This window comes from Delphinapterus leucas, chromosome 8 (assembly GCF_059928025.1).
Source record: "Delphinapterus leucas isolate spDelLeu-1000000601 "Yukka" chromosome 8, BTC_Dleu_Yukka2, whole genome shotgun sequence".
NCBI classification, from domain to species: Eukaryota; Metazoa; Chordata; class Mammalia; order Artiodactyla; family Monodontidae; genus Delphinapterus; species Delphinapterus leucas.
This window is the reverse complement of record NC_143136.1, coordinates 59,666,949-59,681,164: the sequence shown is the minus strand read 5'-3', so window position 1 is coordinate 59,681,164 and position 14,216 is coordinate 59,666,949. Positions and strand designations below refer to the sequence as shown.

The 14,216-nt window shown below is 41.9% G+C and overlaps 1 protein-coding gene across 4 annotated transcripts in view; it reads left to right on the top strand.

Moving 5' to 3' along the window:
• The window catches only part of MAP3K20 (mitogen-activated protein kinase kinase kinase 20), a 176,259-nt gene that overhangs the window by 144,698 nt on the left and 17,345 nt on the right, over positions 1-14,216 (top strand). The gene's annotated exons all lie outside the window — the stretch shown is intronic.

The following is a 14,216-nucleotide window of genomic DNA, read 5'->3' as shown; positions in this document are numbered from 1 at the left end:
CTGATTTCTATAGGACCTCACAACTCAACTCAAGCATCGCTCCCTCTGGGGCAACTTTAATATGGAGCAGGTGGAATAGTGTGGGGAGAGTTAAGGCCAGAATGGTGGCTGGAGACCAGAAAAGGAACTGTTTTACGTGCTGAGCTAAGGAGTTTGAAGAGTTTTAAGCAGGGAGTAGAGAGGATTCTATTTGCGTTTTAAAAAGATCTCTCAAAAGCACAGAGAAGGATGAATTGGAAAGGGCTCGGGATAGAGTGATAAAGTCCTGTGTGGGGCAGTGCAGACAACCAGGTGAAAAGGGACAAGGAGCTGAGGCTATGCAGTGCCATGGAAGTGCCCTGTGTCCAGGGACACTGAGACGGAACTTATCAGACCGAACTGATCAGACTATGTCACTAGCTGGAGTTGGGGTGATAGGGAGGAGCCAGGACGGCACCCAGTTTCTAAGGTGAGCAGCTGGATAGATGACATTATAATGCAATAGATCAAAAGTGAAATATAGGGCTTCCCTGGTGGCGCAGCGGTTGAGAGTCCGCCTGCCGATGCAGGGGACGCGGGTTTGTGCCCCAGTCCGGGAAGATCCCACATGCCGCGGAGCGGCTGGGCCCATGAGCCATGGCCGCTGGGCCTGCGTGTCCGGAACCTGTGCTCTGCAACGGGAGAGGCCACAGCAGTGAGAGGCCCACGTACCGCAAAAAAAAAAAAAAGAGTGAAATATACAATGCGGATGTAACACCAAGGTGCTAAAAGAATAAAGAAGTGACGGGAATGGGTGAGGTTAATCAGGAAAAGCTTTTTTTCCTTTTCTTTTAAATTTTAAAAAAGTTTTTGGCCACGCCACGCGGCTCGCAGGATCTTAGTTCCCCAACCAGGGATTGAACCTGGGCCCTCAGCAGTGAAAGTGCAGAGTCCTGACCACCAGGGAGTTCCCAGGAAAAGCTTTTTTTGGAAGGGATGAGTTTAGAATATGGGCTCGAAGAGGCTCATGGTCGTTTGCAAATAATTTTCTGAATATAATGTTTTAAAACTTATGCTTAGAGAGTCCTTCTTTCTGAAGAGCTCAAGTTATTTCATCATGTCATCTCATTTGTCCCCCTTGGCATTTCTGTGAGATACATAAGGCACATGGTATTGTCATCCTTGATTAGAGAAAGTGTGTTACCAGCCTAGGGTAAGAGGACGGAGCTGAGACCAGAAATTACATCTTCATCATCACCTATATATTAAACATGTGCTAAGCTCTAATACCTGGCCCAAGATATTTAAGCCATCTGGAAACTTCCACAAAATAATCCTAGAGTAAATTATTGTCCAGGTCTAAACTACCCAATTATGTCAGACTATAACCTGACATTTTGAAATATCTCCTCACAAATGTGTTTTAAATTGAAATTGAAATTCCCCACATGAAAACCTTGTTACCTTGACCCTTCAAGGTAGAACCCAAGAAAAAAGGTCATCCTCAAAATCCCAATTAACTGAGTTCCCATAAGCCCATCTTCACAGAAAAGATGAAGCCTTTACCCCATCTCCATGACTAGAATAAGTTACACGAGAACACTGGGGTTTTGGAAGTTCTCTCCAAACCTGAGTTTGTGTATCAGGGAGATTCGCCTTTTCTTTTACAATTAAAATGAAAGATATATTCTAACGGCAGCCACTGGGAATAATGTATGACAGTGACTTTATCATGAAAATAGTAGCTGTGTTTTCCCATTGCCTCTGAAAAGGACCACCAGTTAGCTACCACTTAAAATTGGTTTGTTGTTTCAGTAACTGGCCTACTAAGAGGAAACAATGGAAATGTGACCTTATCCACAAATATACAAATATATGTAGAAAATAAAGCCTTTCCTTGTAAGAAAGACCTGTCGACCTTTATGGTCAAAGAATTCAGATTAAATTCTTTTTTTAGCCTCATTTTACAACTAGATGGATTATGGCACATAAGTGAGGTTGATTCACCAGACCAAGGAAAGCCTTTCACGTCTGGGAGCCTGTGCCTGCTCCAGTGGTCCAGAGCACCTGCGTGACCCCCTGCCCATGAACTTAGTCTCTGCTGCCGCCCCCAACCCCTCAGGATGACCAGGCCCTCACCACCAGCACCATATGGAATTCAAGAATTCATCCACAAATGAAACAAACATCCTTTTTCCTTTCCTTTTTTGAGACAACCTGGCAGGGGAAATAATTGGACAAAAGGGTTACCTGAAAATTTAAATTAATAAGAAGTTAAGAATAAGTTTTACCCATTTACCTGACCCATTTCTAAAGAGTAAAGTTAATTATTAATTTGAATAACAATGTACATTGAGGCAGCCTCCAAGTTGACAGTGGTATTGGCAGAAATTGGGTCTTTCTCAGCTCAAGTTTCCTGGGCGAAGGGCTTGAAATGCTTATGGTAATTATTATTATTTCATACCTCAGCCAGACATTGTGGCAAGTGCTTTGCAAACATTTTTCTGGTGTAATTGTTAAAATCCACCCTCATAGGGAGCAGTATCCCTGCAGGCCCAGGAGGAAACTGAGGAGGAGAGAGGAAAAGTTCCTCCCCCAGAGTTCCTACCTGGTTAGGGGCAGGTCCAGCCCAGGGGCTCAACCTTGGTGTCATACTGCTTCTTTTTGAAAAGTATCATCATCCCCCAAAATAGGTGTATTGGTAATAAAAAGGCAAACACCTTTTTTGGTCAGTTAATACTAAACCACCACTATTTTTGTTTCATGTGGAAAGTGCCTTGCATTTTGTAATCTAAGGCCTTTGACTCGCTACAGAAGGAAAGCGGCTTCTGGAATCTCAGGCAGCTTCATGAACTCCCCAGGGTGGCGACCACCCTTTTTTATTGAACTATTCAGCTGCATAGAGTTTATTATTATATCTCTTATAAGCTCACCAGTCAGGAACATTGATTCTCAAATTGCCAAGGAATAAACTGTCAACTCACCCGGGAGTTTTCTCACCGAGATCCTTTTGAGACTTTGTGTCATAAAAATTCAAAAGCAGAGTTAGGAGGGAACTCTCCGAGGAGCCGTTCATTCCTTGCGTGTGCTGGACAGTCACAGACTTTTCTCTCGTGTCCTTAGTCCCTTTTCTCCCCAGTGAGGCAAGGAAACCTGATTGAAGCTGGGCTCCCTTGGGTCTAAGTGGATCACCAGCTGTAGAGAAGAGATGAGCTTAGGGGAGAAGCCTGGGAAACGACACCCTGGGTCCAGTGGACCCTTAACTAGAGACTGGCTTCCAGACTCCAGCCACCTCCCTCCAGATGACCATCTCTTGTGATTTCCTTTCGAGAGGCATTTTGAAGGGGCAAGCGAACCAGGTAGAGAAAATAAGAGGGACATTTGGAAGGGGTGGAAGCAGCACTAACTGGCCCCATCGGAATAGAAGGCTTCTCCGTCCCCCTTGCCTCCCTCCTTACGTCCGTCACTGTTGGCACCTGGCCCCCTTCTCCCACTCCCCACCCGAAGAAATTCAGTCAATAGTTCTGCTTCTCCAGTTGTTTAGCTATAGGTTACAAATGCTGCTTTTCACAAATACTTCCCACTTCCTATGGTGCTTTTACGTCTCTATTAGATTGCTTATAAAATGTGGCATTTAATAAACTTAATTGAATCTCCAGGCCCTTTCTCAAAGCACTATAAATATTAAAAACTGCCAAATAGGGCTTTTTTTTCCTATTGTGGAGTTTTTATAAATGGATAGATAAACATGAATAAAATAACAGGGCACAAAGGATTTTGTAAGGAAGTAAAAAGTCAACACCTTTTGTACATTTCGGAAGAACTAAAAGGCAGTGCTTTGCCTTACTTTTTTTTTTTATTTTTGGCTGTGTTGGGTCTTCGTTTCTGTGCGAGGGCTTTCTCCAGTTGCGGCGAGTGGGGGCCCCTCTCATCGCGGTGCGTGGGCCTCTCACTGTTGTGGCCTCTCCCATTGCGGAGCACAGGCTCCAGACGCGCAAGCTCAGTAGTTGTGGCTCACGGGCTTAGTTGCTCCGCGGCATGTGGGATCTTCCCAGACCAGGGCTCGAACCCGTGCTCCCTGCATTGGCAGGCAGACTCCCAACCACTGCGCCACCAAGGAAGCCCCTGCTTTGCCTTACTTTGATATGTCTTGCATTTATGAAAAATTCAGTGTAGGGAAGTTATTTCCCATGACCAACTATTTTTTGGGGGAAGGATACATGTACACACACGTGTGTTTGTGTGCCTCAGTATATAAGCTTGCAGTGGTAGGGTTCTGTAAGAAATACAAATTTTAATTGACAGCAAAGGAGCAAATGCAGTTCAGAATTTGACTACATGACTTGCTGCTGATTTCCAATTCGCGTTGGCGATGGGCTTCGTCAAACAGGTCAGGCAGCCTCCTGTAGAACTAAAACAAAACTGGGAGAGGCGTCCAGTACATCCTTGCTAATGGGTTGATAGTCATGTGTAGAAATGGCCTGCCAGAAAATGTCTAATAACTGGGGAAACAGCCCTGACTTGTAGTGTTTGCAGCTTTCCATATTGTCAATACTCCTACCGTGGCCGATTTCAAATTGCCAGTGTGACATCACTGAACTTGAAGTTGGGAAGAGACGAAAGCAATCAGCTCATGAGGGCTGTCTCCAGCACAGATTGGATCACTCTTAGTCTTCTTAATCAAGATTATGAATTCCTTTCAAAATCATGAGTAGCAAGGAAGTATACCTGATGAAACATAGGTTTAAATAAATTGCAAACACGTTATTGCTGGTTTCCAGCTATATTAAAATGTGTAGTTAGCTCAGAGAGTGTTCCAGGCTCCCAATGAACCCATTGTTGGCTTAGATCCCCTTGGGTGGCTATTGGTTCATACAGCTACACTGACCACAGTGTATGAATCACAAGTTAGGATTTGAGTTTGTAGGAAGTAAGAATATAATTATACAAACAGAGAAACAGAACTTAAATTTGTGACTGCCTTTTAAAACGGTTGTAACAGCCATCACTGGCAACTTTATGATGACAGGCGCAGTTGCTGATAATAACAGAGATCTTTGCTTTTAGAAGCGGGTTTTGAAAAGTCTCTGGGAATCATTGTAAGTTCTGCAGAGAGAAGGCCTTGATAACTCTGAACAAAAATTAGACCTTGGAAATAATCAACTAAACGAACAGATTATTTGGAATGAAATTAAAAGCACTATGTTAGGGCTTCCCTGGTGGCGCAGTGGTTGAGAGTCTGCCTGCCGATGCAGGGGACACGGGTTCGTGCCCCGGTCTGGGAAGATCCCACATGCCGCGAAGCGGCTGGGCCCGTGAGCCATGGCCGCTGAGCCTGCGCGTCCGGAGCCTGTGATCTGCAACGGAAGAGGCCACAACAGTGAGAGGCCCGCGTACCGCAAAAAAAAAAAAAAAAGCACTATGTTGGGAAAGCAAAGATGTGTGACAACCACATCAACATTAGGATTTGGATTGAGAATAAACAATGCCTGCTAACTAGGACAGTTTAGGGTTTTTTTTTCCAAAAACTCTATTTCTAAAACAAAGAAACAAAAATTGTATTTCTTAGAGTCATTTCTGGAGACATGGGAGGTAGGAGGAGAATCTAATAGGTAGAAGAGCTGTTTTTGTATTTTGAAGGTCCTGGGTGAAAGTTTATTTGCAGCCCATTTCCCGGTATTAAAAACATTTAAGCAGTAATTAGGTAAGCGAGACCACTTTCTATATTGGTTAAGAAACCCAGTCTGAGATAGAATAGATTCTTATTTATTCAGAAATCAAGAGGAAGACGTACTATTCTTTTTCTCCAAGATGAATACCTTGTACCTCCCAATTTCAAATACAGTTTAAAAATGAAGAAAGAAAGAAGCCCTTTCCAAACATGTCAACTAACATCTGAACCATTTCAGGTAGTCAAGTGTGTGATGCATCGTATGAAAGTGTATCTCACTTGATTTGTTTCACTTTACTTTAACGTCATCCCTAAAGTCCTTTTTTCAAGCATAACTCAAATAACAACTCCCCAGAAGGCAACAGAACAACCTTATCTCCACTGGTGTCTGGTTGGCACCAGTCTGCCCTGACCTTAGACACAAGCCATTGTTAAGGGTATAACGCATTTACATATTTTGCAATAAAACATGAGTTATTTGCATTACTGTGTCAAGTTTTATTTGATTCTTTCACCTAAAAATGACTCATTTTCCTTTCTTGTATTTTAAAAACCAACTACTTTAGGCTTGTTTGAGAATAATCAGAAATTGCCCATTTAGCTAGAAGTCATTTTCTTTTCAAAAGGAAAATGTTATTTAATCTTTCAGCTGTTCATTGTGCCATCATAAATACTTTCTTTTCAGCACAGTTGTGGGGACTGAAATGAGCCCACTAATTGCCTCCCATTTCGACTGACATGTGGTGGTTTAGTGGAAAGAGAACACAGCAGGGAGAAGGAAATAGGAGGCTGAGAAAATGAGAGCTAATTATTTTCACTGCCTCATGTCAGGCTCTGTGTCAGCCTTGTTTTTACAAACTGGAAGGTTTAGCACTAAATAAAACAAACTGGCGTCATGTTTTTATATACTGGCAGTGTCATGGAAGCAGCTGCACATCTCAAAGACAATATAATGCCTGCGTTCACATGGACACCATCTGACAGACACTGTGAGCCACGGCTAATGAGGACATCACAGTGGTGCCAAGTGAAAGGTGCTGAATTATGTATGATTCTTCATCAGTACAGCAATAGTCCTGTACATCATTATGAGACATTGTTTTGCTGGAGAGATTAAAACATTCTTAGTTCCAGACCCTGCAACCTATATGCGCTGAAAGAGGTTATTAATGGAATTTTTAGGGAGAGTTTCTTGTGGATTTCTTTTGGGTTGAAAAACAAATCTCGTGGGACAAAGCCGTGATGGGTCACGACACTGTATAGATAAAGAAGAGAAACAAATTAACCATACTTGCATTATCTTCCTTTTAAAGGCAGCATAATAAAATAGAGTGTACCAGGGTTATACATAATGATAAATAACCCAGGTGCTATCTCGGGATGTTCCACTCTCCTGCCTTTAAAACAGCAGGTTTCAGCAGCTGAGCGAGATAATAGCAACGCGTGTAAAGGAGCCTTCGGAGGCCTAAATCATCAACATCTTACTACTTTTAATACCAGCATGACCAACATTTCTATCGTATTTTTATTTCATCTTGTATGACTTCTTACATTTCAAAATAGTCAGTCGCCTGCTATGAGACTGTTTCCCTTTTTCCCCCCCCCCTCTTGAATCTTAAAAAGTTTATTCTGACCTCTGTATTTTAGATTTTAAAATGTTTCCCCAGTACAGGCCATTTTTTTTAAGGTGGAAGGGCCTCTTTGCTAGAATCCTGGGCATTCTCTGGTGATTTTACTTTTTCTCTGGTCATGGGGAACGGGTAGGGTGGTGATGGGGATTTTAAAAACCAGTGTCCCCTCCATTAGACTGGGCATGCCCAGTGTAGCTAAGTTAACTTGCTGCAAATCTCTACACTTTCTGAGCCTCAGTCTGCTCATCTGTAACGTGGGGGCAGTGCTATCTATAACAGGGTAAGCCTGTGGGGATTAAGTAAGAATCTCTAAAAAATTATGCCTAGTGAAAAGAGCCAGACATGTACACATGCATACTACAAAATCCCAATTTTATGAAGTTCTAGAGCAGGCAAAATTAATCTAGGGTGGTAGAAACTGGACCAGTGGATGCCCCTGGTTGTGGAGGAGTTATCAACTGGGAAAGGGCATGAGGGAATTTTCTAGGCTAGTGGAATATCTTACCTGTTTGGGTAATTACATTGGTGTACACATTTGTTAAAATTAATTGAGCTGTACACTTAAAAATCTGTACACTGGACTTCCCCGGTGGTGCAGTGGTTAAGACTCCATGCTTCCACTGCTGGGGGCGTGGGTTTGATACCTGGCTGGGGAAGTTCCGCATGCCTGAGTGGTGTGGCCACAAAAAAAAAAAAAAACTGTACATTTTATTGTGTGCAAATTATACCTCAATAAAAAATACATTTAAAAAAATGTTAATGTCTGTAACCTTCAGGTAATGGTCATCTATAGGAGCCTGAAAGCCGAATGTGGAGGTCTGTTTCCTTCTCAAATGACCTATATAATCTTGGCCCTAGATTTTTAAAGGTTTATCTATAATGTTCATGTTTGCAATAAAATCTTGGTAGGAAAAAATAAATAGAAAGAGAGGTTGTTGTTTCTGAATTGCCCAGAAATTAAAATAATATTTAAGTATAATTTTTATGCAACTTCAATCACTTTTTCTATTTAGAAAATTTACCTCTATCTTGATTAGTTCTTTTTTTATTTCTTTTCTTCCTTCCTCCTTTTTTTTTTTTTTTCTTCTTTTTATGGAAGGGAGAAGGGATGTGTATGTTTGGCATCCCATGTATTAGCCTGGAACTCCAAAGAATTTTAAACAGCTTGCAGAGAATGTAATAGTGATTTCTCACAAAGAGATATTTAATTTAGCATTAACTGAGTGTTGTTTAGGATGTTAACTTCACAGTGTAAGAGTTTCTGTTTTACTTGGCCAGTAATCTTAATTCAGAAAATTTTTTCACGTAATTGGCAATGCTGAAGCAGTTCAAACGGAATGCTTTCTCATCCTCCATTAACCACACACTTGCTCCTAAAATTATCCAGGTATTTCAGCAGCTGAAATGGTACATATCCTGGGCAGTCAACAGAATTGTCATTTTTTTCATCAGTTTCCAATGCAAAAATTCCCCTCTCCCCAACAGAATCCCATCTGTTTCTTATAGATTTGCACTGAGGGGCAGATTATCTAGCTAGTAGAAAGGTTTGGATAGCTGTTTTTTGCTATTCAGCCTCAGTGAAGAACTTCCCCAAAGGCTGCTGTGTCACTGCCTTTTCCCTATAGATTAGTAACTAGCACTCCCTAGAGATGTGCAAGGTACAAATTTGAAAAGTGGGAATGTCCTCTTGGGTGGGAATCTAGTTATGAAATAAAAAATCCATGGTAGTCAGGACCTGCCCCATGATTTTGCTTGTGCAAACAGATGGGAGAAGGTTGTTTCTGCTTTGGAGAGTGGCCGTCCTGCCTAGCCACAAAGCCTAAGCCAGGACTGGAGGGAAGTGTTTGTGATTCCAGATCCTGGCCCAATCAGTCAAGAAAAGGAGCTTACAAACAGTGGAATGGCACCATATACACTTTTAACAATGATCTTTTTCAATAAAGGAAGGGGAAATGGACTATGGTGGACTTATTGGAGAGACGGACTATGGTGGACTTATTGGAGAGACTCAGTATTTCAGTCTCTGCCGTGGAGTCCTATAAAGGAACTCACCAAGATAATTTGGACTACTCGTTGACTTTGGAAGGTGGAAAGTACTATAATTCTTACTCTTGTTAACCCGTAAGAGGGCAAGTTCAGGATTCAGAAAAGACAGAGGGGAAACCTGCTCTTCATAGCACAGTGGGCCCTCTTGGTTTAGTTCGGAACCCCACCACTTGCTCTCTGTGTGATCTTGGTCAAATTACCTCATCCCTCTGTGCTTTAGTGTCCTCATCCAAGATGAGGCTCTCCGGCTGTCAGTCACATTTCACAGCCATTGTCCCTCCGGACATCTGCTGGTTTCTCTTGGTAGGGCTGCATCAGGATCTGTTGAAACAGGAAAGGGCAGTATTGGTGTTATCTAATCCATGTATGTAAGAAGATGTAAGTTTCTTCGTTCTACGTATTTCATAAAGGCAGTCTTTGCTGTGTCACCACTTGGCTGCACCTTCTTTTTTCCAACACTGATCAGTCCCCGGCACCAGTGTCAGTCAGTGCCCTCTGGATCCCCAAACTCCTGCCCAAGGAAGATGCTTTGATCCAGCCTGTCCACTCTGGCCAGGTCCCTATTCTAGACACTCTTTGAACCTTCCTGCCTCACTTACCTTCTCGCCCATTCTCTTAGATGGCTGCTAGATGACGGGCTGGCTGATGTCATAACAGATTGGAGCTCTGTTGGGGACCTGTATTGGTAACAACAGTAATCACTTCTTTGGGGGCTCCTAATCTGGCTCCGGCACAGTGCTGGGTACTTTATTTACATTATCTCGTTGAGTCTAAATACAACCACCCACTCGTCATTAAAGAACACTAAGATTCAGACAGGTTATATAACTTGCCTGAGGTTGTGGGGAAAGTGGCAAAACTGGGATTCCAGCTCAGGTGGTTGCCCTTTAAACTTGTGATCTTTCGCCTCATCCCTGTCTTGCTCCCCCAGTAATGGCTCAGTGATGATCCTTTCCTATATTGTTTCCATTTGAATAGGAATTCTCAGCACCTTAAACCAAATGAGTGAATAACAGAACCACTGCAGACTGCCAGGGGTGAAATCGTTTTGGAAAAGGAGTCCTTCAGGGCTCTCTCAGAATACAGAGCTGTCTGCTTTTGATTTCTGCCTGTCAAGATCAAGAGTTGTTCGCAGACGTTCAAAGTAACTCTTGAATGTTTCCCATTCAGAAATCAATACTCACATTTCTGTCATTCACATCAAGCCAAAATCAATAGGTCACCCTGGTAAAAGTGAATGGTTTTGAAATCAGAGTCTATTCCCGCTATCTGGTCCGTATCACTACCAAGAAACTGAAAAGCTAGCAATTGTGCTTGTAAAATTCTATATTAGGCTCATAAGTATGCACAATTGTTATTTTCAGTGATATTATTGATGAGTTAATTCATCTTATTCATATGAAAACCTTTCCAATGATCCGTTGGTTAAGAACTCCGTACACTGCGGCATCCCGTCTGCAGTGGGGTCCTGTGGAATTCAATAAGTTGTTTAAGTCCTGGGAGTTGTGGAGAATGCTTTTGGACACCTTTGGCTCACTGAGTAACAGAAATGCCAGGAATACCTTAGGGTAATTTAAAATTGAGCAGAATTTAAAGAATTCCATTACTTTATTTGTAGATTACTTTTCTTAACTAGACAACAATAAAATCATACATACCCTGAAAATACCCAGGAGTTACATCAGAGTCTTGACATATTAAATTAATAATTTGGGTGAACACTGCGTATTTCCCTTCTTTCTCTCCCATCTGTGTAACAATCAATGCCTACTTTTTAATGAATGGATAATGCCCCTCTTATCACTTCTCTGATTATAGCTTTATGGCTTCTGTAGAAGATAGCTTCTTTTATGGTTCAGGTAAAAGGCTTTCTTTCAGCTAAGAGGAAAAGAATTAAAAAAATAAAAGGACTGTAACCCTATATCTAGATCCTGTTTCTCCACATTGGACTTTGAGGAAACAAAGAAGTTGGGGCTTAGGGGAGGACCTGTGACCACTTGCTTTTTTGGTTGTATTAGCAAAGTCTTCTCTGCTCCTGCTCCTTTAATAGCTGGTCCCATTCTGGAGCTCTGTCAACCATCCAATGAGTCTGTCCTGCCACCCTCCCAGTTGCCCTTCCCTATTAGTATCTCCTCCAACTTTGGAGCCAAGCAGCCTTGTGCCTTTTTTTTTTTAATTTTATTTTTGGCTGTGTTGGGTCTTCTGTCTAATTGTGGTGCGCGGGCTTAGTTGCCCCATGGCATGTGGGATCTTAGTTCCCCAACCAGGGATCGAACCCGTGTCCGCTGCATTGGAAGGCGGATTCTTAACCACTGGACCACCAGGGAAGTCCCCAGCCTTGTGCTTTTCTAATCCCACCTCCACCACTTCTTGGCTAGGAAAACCTAGAAAAATTCCTTAATCTGTCTAAGCCTCATTTTTCTCACTTGCCTGATGGGAAAATAAAGCTAACTTGCAGGGTCATTATGGATATCAAATAAAAGAGCACAGTGTAAGTACCCAGCAAGATGCCGAAAGCGTAGTAAGCACTCCACAGCCTGGGTTCCCTCCAGTCAGACCCTTCTCCACGCAGAGCTCCCCTGAGCCTGTCCTCGGCAGGGTCTGATTGGGGCCTGAGGTCACGGAGGTGAAGCAGAGGGGATCGGGCATTCGCACCACAATTCAAGGTCTTTTAACTGTGCTTTTGACTAACTTCATTCCAAAACTTGCCAGGCACAAGGAACAGAACTAAGTAAACTTGTCTTTTCTAAGGCTTTTTATTCCAGCTACCGCCTTGAGGAGGCTCTTGCTATTTCAGAGAAGAGCAGTCATGACTCCAAAGAGTGATTATCCTGCCCAGTTATCTCAGGGCTCACGTTGCCAGGGTAGCAGTGGCTGCAAAACAAAGAAATACTGAGAGATTTGTCAATTCTGAGCGACTAATTTGACTTGTGTTAGCCAAGAGCTAGTTTTTCACGTTATTGAATAGACCTTTTCCTTCACTAATTGGCTGTCCATCTTGTGAACGTGGCTGGGCAAAGAGGGGCCCTCCCTTCAGGCCTGGGCCCTTCTTGGTTCTGCAATTCGTCCAGAAGCTTTCCTAAAACATGGGGCGCCCCCAGCTTCCTATTGAAGCCAACAGGTTTTCCGCAGCCCCTTTGTTAGCGTTTTTCCATAATAATTGTGTCCGAGCTTGCTCAGGGAACATTCCAGGTCTGCTTGTGTGAGAGCCTGTTCTGGTTTCAGCATGGAAGGTGGTCAGTGCTTTATCCTTAATCTCTCAGAATCCTTCATTCTTCAAATAATATAAGAAAGAAGATGAATTTATGATCCAGGGGTCAAATTTGGTGCACAGACATGGGTCTCTTTTTCCTTTTAATTGCATACACAGTGTTTATACCCCAACATTTTTATTATTAAATTTTTCATATAAATTTTTCAGCAAAGTTGAAAAAATTTTATAGGAATTCTTGTATACTCAACTCCTAGATTCAAGCATCAGGATCTACTTACTTTATTACATATCTGTCCCTCCCTCTATCTTCTTAACCATCTATCAATCTTTATTTTTGGATGCATTTCAAAGTAATTTGCAGATACGAGTACACTTCCTCCTAAATACTTCAATATACTAGAGTTCAGTAAGAAATGCACATATCTGAAGTATACATTTGCTGTGTTTTAACAAATGCATATACCTATATAACCCAAACCACTATCTATAGAGCATTAGCATTTCCAGAAAGTCCCCTCATGCCCCTTCCCGGTCAGTCCCCATCTGCAGAAGCAACCACTTTTCTGAATATTTTCCACTGTAGATTGGTTTTGTCTGTTCTAGAAATTCATGTAAATGGAAGCCTTAGTTTGTTCTTTTTATACAAAATTTCACTTGCTATAATACTTTTGCGATTTATCCATGTTGTTGCATGCATCAATAATTAGTTCCTTTGTATTGCTGAGTATATTCCATTCTATGAAAGTGTTGGTCAACACTTGGCCTGTTTCCAGTTTTTTAGCTATTATGACAAAGCTGCTCAGAAGAATACTGTACAAGTCTGTTTTCATTTTACTTGGGTAAATACTTAGGAGTAGAATTTCTGTGTCATAGAGTACATATATGTTTGGTTTTATAATAAATTGCCAAAACTTTTCCCAAAGTGATTTTACCGTTTACACTCCAACCAACAACCCAGTAGCTCCAAATCACAGCCAACATTTGATGTTATCAGTCTTAGCCACCTGGTATGTATATAGTGGTATCTCATTGTGGTTTTCATTTACATTTCCCTGGTGACTAATGGTGTAGAGCACTCTTTCATTACATCGTGGTTTTACTGAAAATTTAATTAACATACCATCATTTAAAAAATCAAGAGGTTTCATACAAGAATCAGATATCCAACTTTTCATAAATCATTAAAGGACCTAGCAAGACTAGACTCATATTCCCACATGGGAGCAATCAACAGAAGCTGAGTGGTGGCTGTCCCTTTAGGGCAGTTGCCCTTTAGATCCCAAGGGTCCCTTAACCCTTCCCCTGACCCCCCCCACCCCCCCAATGCTTGGGCCAGTTATGCATTGCCGTACATCCTCACATTTCCTGTTAAGAAGAAAGGGAGCTATTTCTTGAACCCATGTCATTACCAACACTGGAAAAGTGAAAGGTAGATCCAGAGGGACTTATATTTCAAAAAAAGTGGGAAGACCACATTTCTTTGGGTCAATGGAAAAATATCCCTACAATGTTTAATATGTAAATTAAGTGGGTCCATTTTGAAATATTACAGTTTAAGGCTCTGTAATGAAACTGCCTGGCTTTATTCATTTTTATCTACCTTGCTCATTTAGGATGTGGAGTTTGCAACTCCTATAATAGAACATTTAGATTGATAAATGGTGTCTCAAGACTGCCCCACCTGGGGATTATTTAG